Below are 6,535 nucleotides of genomic sequence, written 5' to 3' on the forward strand. Positions count from 1 at the left end.
GTAAACTTTAAGTTATGTAAATTTTACCTCACACAAAAAAATGACCCTCCCTTACCCCTCCCCCTCCCTCAAATAAATAGCCCCTGTCCTCAAAGAGTTCATGCTTTAGAGAAGTAGACAGAAATGGCACTCACCTGTGAGGCAGGATGGGCCGTGAAATGCTCTTTAACCAAGGTGTGGATGAAATGCTCTTAAAACAACTGTCCTGGCTGGGGATCTGGGAAGACCATCCATGGGTGCGGGAGCAGGCAGGGGGAACGGGGACACACCATCACGCATGCGCTTAGCTCCGCCAGTCCCAGTGCTGGTATAGCACTAGCTGTCAGATACAGCCCAGGAAGGTGGAGTCAGGCCCCTCTCATCTTTACTTTCAGATAACAGTGGTCAGGTTGGGTATGAGAAAGACACTCCTTGAGATTGATTTTGTATGGCAGTTCTTTTGTCCAGGCGTTAGAGGAGGTTCCCGACTGTCCAGTTGTTTTGCTGGCTCGTTTTCATATCTGCTCCCATTTGTAGGTAACTCCATGGCTAGGTGATTAATATTTATATAGGAACAAACTTGGCACTTAAAAGTACTAATCTGGTGATATGCTTTTGCATAAACTGCACATCCCATGTGCTAAAATGATACTAAAGCATCTAGAAGAGTAGTTCATGTTGATCATTGGATTTTTCAATAATTTTATAACAGTTATGTAGGCATTCTATGTCTTTGGAGTTATTTGAAATAGACAATTAACTTAGACTTGGAGGTTCCACCTCTGTCCATCTATCTGTTCATTCTATCCATCTCTCATTCCCCTCCTTAGCACATATTCTTGCCTAGATATGCATAGCTAAGCCTTTACCTCCTTCAAGTCTTTGCTCAAACATCACTTCAATGAGACTCATCCTGGATCCTGTTAAAAGTGCAACCTCTCCCCCCATGAGCTGTTTTATAGATTCCTACTGCACTTTGTCCCATGGCAATAATCACTCTCCAAAATATTATATAATTTGCCTGTTTATCAATTAATTGCTTGCTATGTCTTCCCCCACAATAATATAAGCGCCTAGTCAGTATAATTTTACAAGGTAAGCCAAGGGTCTAAATGAGTGCATAGTGCATAGTAGGTGCTTATTAAGTATCACAAACTAATCTTTCAGGTTTTATTACTGTGCAGATGGCATATGTTCAGGATCTAGTCGTGGCCTTAATAGACAGCTGCCTGCCTGTGCTGGTAGATTCTTGCAGTGAAAGTAAATACAGAAGGTGCCAAAAAAATGTATACACATTTTAAGAAAGGAAAAAACTATTAAAATTGTAATACTCAATACATACTGATAACAAAAGATGAATACAAGTCTCGTTTGACTTCTGCAAGAGGTGCTCAAAGTGGTTACCATCAGCATCCAGATAATTCTGATTACACCAAACTACTGCTTGAGCAACGTTGACCAGTGTCCACTTGTAAACATTTTTTGGCACCCCCGGCATATTGCAAACATTTTGAAGTATAAATGACCACTTTGGGTAAACATTCTCATCAGCATACAAATATGCTATATTATCTCTCAACTTAAAAAAAAAATCCTTCATCTACTATCTCCTTCCAGCCACCATCTTATTTCTCCAGTATTCTTTATAAACCAGAATTAATTCTCTGTATAGTCCCACTGTCTCCACTCCCTCCCCTCCATTCACTAGTCAGAAGTTTTAGAATGGCTTTGTCCACCACAGTCGACTGAACCCGGGCTTCCATGGGGCCATATCTAATGGATATTTCTCACTTCTCCAGTCTCCCGGTCCCAGCACTCTGTCCCTGGAAGGTTCTCTCCTCTTGGTTTCCATAAGGCCATGCTCTCCGGGCTTCCCCTGCTGGCTCACTGACCGCCTTTCTCCATTTTCTGAGTTGTTTTATCTTCTACCAGCCTCTCCATGTTGAGGCTCCTCAGAGAGCGATTCTGAGTCTTCTAATCTCTTCTCTGCACTTTATTCCTTGGTAATATCCAAGATTAAATTACATCTTTATGCTCGTGACTCTAGAGCAGTTATCAGTAGGTCTGAGCCTTCTGTCTGTTGGGTCCATGCTAGCGTTTCCAACAACATGACCCACCTCCCCAAGGGGGTTCTTACAGACAGCTCAGTTTCTAAGTACCTAACACAAACCCTTGAGCTTTGTTACCTCATGTGCTGTCCCCTCCTTCTTCATGTCAGTAAATAGTACCACCATCTTCTCAGTTCCAAAGCTAAACCCTCTACTATATTTCCAATAGATGCTTGAACCTGCTCAGTTTCCATGTGCTCTGCAACTCTCCCAGGATCCTCTCATTAGTATCCCTTCCACCCTTATCTTTCTCTAATCCAAGCTTCACCCAGCAGCAAGAGAGCTCCTTGAAAACTACAATTCAGATGATATATCATTCTTGCACTTAAAACACTGTGGAGAGCTCCCCAGGAAGCGCAGAATAAAATCCACCCTTCGTCTAAGGCCTTTCCCCTTCCTCTCTCTACAGAGCCTTGGTGCTACTTTCCCCTTGCTCCTTGCTCTGCACATCTAGTGCTTTCCTTTCATTTCCTGACCATCCCAGCTTTGCCAGCTCAGGGATCTTGCACTGTCACTTCCGTCCAAACCTCATCCTGCTCTAGGTGCAGGGTTGCCTCCTCAGTAAATGCCCTCTCTTCAGAGAGCCCTTCCGAACCACCCCAGCACACCACCCCCGTGGGGGCTTTCTACATCAGCCCACATTGTTTCTTCCTTTTATCACTCACATTATAACCTGCAATTATTTTACCTGCATCTTGGTTTTGTATTGCCAGCCTTCACCTGCGAGGTCAGGTCCGAAGGGCTGAAATGGAGCTTCTGTCCTATGTCCCCAGCTCCCAGAACAGTGTCTGACACAAACAAGTCACTCACTCAGTATTAGTCTAGTAAATGATGTTTCTCAAGCACTTCACCGTCAGGAGCCAAATCAAAGCTCCATACTTAGTTTTGCATTTTAGAAATGGTCAGAAATACTTTTATTTAGTATTTTAAGACACACCTGCAGCAATTATAATAGCTCTCCCTGACATGAAAGGGCACCAGACTTTTAGACTGTTAGAAATAATGAGCATAGTTTAAGGTTGGAAAGGAAGAAAAAAAAAAATAACAGCCACGCAATCGGTAAGTTGAGTTCATTTACTTGTGAGAGATTTGGGATAATTCTCTTCGGAACTATCATACCTCCTACACTGGCCATGATTTATAACTTTCCACAAGCACCTAAAATATGTTTCATAATTATTAAAATTATATTAATGTAAAAAACATTAAAACAGTCTCTGGATGGTATATTCATAGCATGGACTATTAGCCTTAGAAAGGAAGGAAATTCTGACACATGCTAGAAAATGGAGGAAGCTTGAGGACATTATGTTAATGAAAAAAGCCGAACCCCAACTGACAAACATTGTATGGTTCCGCTTACATGAGGTATGGGCTCTAGGCAAAATCACAGGGACAGAAAGCAGAGTGGCAGTTGGTGGACTGGGGGCGGGGGATGATGGGAGTTAGTGTTTGATGAAGAGTTGTGGAGGTAGATGGGGGTGATGGCCGCACATGAGTGTGAATGTACTTAATGCCACCAAACTGTGCACTGAAAAACAGTCAAGATGGTAAAATTTATGCTATGTAAATCTTATCACAATTTAAAAAACAGACTCTGGCTTTATTTTTACTGGGTACCCTCATTTTCTCTTTTCTTATCTTCCTCATTCCCTTACTTTTATGTTGTCTTATCACATGGTATATATTTATGTGACTCAGCTTAAATATTTTCTTGACCTAAATATGGAGTATATTTCTTTTAATTGCACTGATCTGACTTGGGGAACTACAAAGCGTAAATGCCACATTTATGGATGAAAACCAGCCACCGATTCCACAGAGAGAATCCTTGACACTTGGGACTCGTATTTCTGTGACAGAGGGGGTGTTTGGCAAAGTTCTCTGCTCTTTTTACAAAATTATGAGCAGTCTTGCCATAGTCTGCGAACCAGGAACTCCTGAGGCTGAGGACCCCAGGACAAATGTGAGGACTGCCGTCCTGTGAAGCTAATTACAAGGGTTGCAGGCCCCACGGGAGGGTGGCCACATCTTACTTAACTTTCTACTGCTCCAGGGTCAATCACTGTGCTTTGCTCATAAAAATCTTTAATATATGTTTGTGAATTAACAAGTGAATAGGACAGTGTCTTAAGGACATGCATGCTGCTCTGTGTCCAGGCAATTAGAACAAGATAGCAAGCAATTGATACAATTGGAGCTATCGCCCACCATAAGCTACTGTGTCGGCATGGCTTCAGGCATGGAGGGGGATTACAAGGAGGAAGGAAAGGATGCTGTGATGACAGTGATTCCCAGCGACCTTCACAGAGCCTGCCACCCTGATGCCCAGGCTGTCACTTCCTATGCAGGGTTCCCCTCTGCCCTTTCTCTCTCTTCACTCTGGGCCATGCTCCGTCCAGGAGCTGAAGACCCAACCAATGCTTTCAGTGTGAATATGGCCCCACTCCCTTATCCCAGGTCCCTTAGGATTTGGCAACTTCATAGCAATGTGTGCCAGATAACTTAGTTTTCTCTCTCTCTCTCTCTCTCCTCTCTTTAAACCCCCAAGAAGTCTTCTGTAGAGTGTTGCTTGAACATAGAATGGCTTTTACTGGGTATGATTGGGAGATCTGTGTATATTTCATTAGTTCATGACAGTAGTGAATTTAGCAATTCTTGGCTCAAAATGCAACTGTTAAGTAAGAACAAGGGCACTGAGGTTCTGTGTCAGTGCTAGGTGGTTGCCCAGTGGGTCCGGAAGGTATCTGTATAGAAGATGCCAGTTCAGGCTTGGTGGTCTCAGCCAGGGGCCATGGCCCTAAACACTGGCAGCTTCTGCCCACATTTCCCTTCTCATGACAAGCATAATGTGAGGGTTTCCCAGAGAGAGCCGTGACCCCTGTGAAGAGGTCACAGCCTGACCTTTATAGAAGGCGAAGTTGGGAGCTATTCCAAGGCTGAAAATAAAAAAGGTGTTATTTTGATATCCTTTGATGTTCCGCTCTTTCTATTTGAAAACTCCTTAGAGACTAGTGGCTCTGAGCTCTCTGACCATGAGAGGCAGTAACTGAAGCCTGAGGGTTGGCGGGGCAAGTGTGGATTTCCATCAAGGGGTTGTTGAGCATCCTTGCAGGGCTGAAATCCACAACAACAGTGGATTTGCTACAACCTAAATAGTGTAGGAGCTCAGGGGTCAGAACACCTTGTGCGAAGGCACGAGGCAGGCAAGCGCTGGGCGTGCACCAGGGCCTGGGCAGCAGCATTCTGTGGGCTGTGCTGAGGGGCGAGGCCTGTGGAGGAACAGTGCTTGCTCTCAGTTAGCCAGCTCTTACTAATGGTTTTCTTGGCTCATGTCATATAATCTTCACAAAATGCCTAGGAAGTCAGTGAGATCATTATCCCCATTCTACAGACGATAAAACTGAGGCTCAGAGAGGCTAAGCCCAAGGGCACACAGCTGGTTAGTGGTGGAGCTGGGATTTATCCTTAGACACCACAGTTCAGGAGATTAACCAGGAGGAAACAGGGAAAGTGCAGAGCCTAAAGGTAGGGTGATGAGGAGACCGCAAAGTGTTTCCGTGTGTATTTTTAAAGATTACTCTGCTATCCCAGTAAAGAAGAGATTAGAGAGGGGCAGCCAGCTGGGGAGTCCTGCAGGGCCAAACTAGAGGTGGTGGTGACAGGACAAGGGGGGCCATGGAGAAGGGCAAGTGGATGTGTTCAGGGTACAGTCTGCAGACTGTGCTGATAGGACCCAGTGACACGAGAAACTTCATGATGAATCCCAACTCTCTGCATGGAGTTCCTGGGGGGAATGAAGGCGGCATGAGGGAGAGCAGAGGAGTGAGGCGGAGAGCGGAGGGCTCTGGAGGAAAGAAGAGATGTTCAGGGCTGAGCGTGAGGCTGAGATGGCTGGGCGACGTCCTCACAGAGGTGGCCCCAGAACTATGGGTACATGGCAGCCATGGATAGGTTTGGACTGAGTTGTGCATGTGGTAAGCATTGGCAAAGAGTTAGGAGCAGATGAGATCTTGTAGGAAAATGTAGAGATAGAAGAGGACCCCCCAGTTACCTGGAATAAGGACGGACACCTGGCGATGGAGCACCGCAAATGAGAATGTGACCCAGAACAGGGAGAATTATCAGATGCTGGACTTCGGGCAAGAAGCAGGTGACCCCAGGCAGGACCACATGGGGCCAGCACTAGAACCTGCACCTGTTTGTCCACTTGCCTGGGTGCCAGGAGCCTTCTGCGCCTCAGTATCTGACATGGCCAAACCCTGCAATTGTGACAAATTCTGAAGCTCTGACTGAGAAACAGATACTGCTTTATACCTTAAAGAATTTAAATTCCCCTTTGGATGCCCCCCAGTAGGACGAAGATCTTACACCCCTTCTAATAGAAATATCACAATAATTATATTTTATACACTAAAGGTAATTTTAGTCACACTACTAGTCTCTTA

The sequence above is a fragment of the Hipposideros armiger genome, unplaced genomic scaffold (assembly GCF_001890085.2).
Source record: "Hipposideros armiger isolate ML-2016 unplaced genomic scaffold, ASM189008v1 scaffold_1000, whole genome shotgun sequence".
Lineage (NCBI taxonomy): Eukaryota > Metazoa > Chordata > Mammalia > Chiroptera > Hipposideridae > Hipposideros > Hipposideros armiger.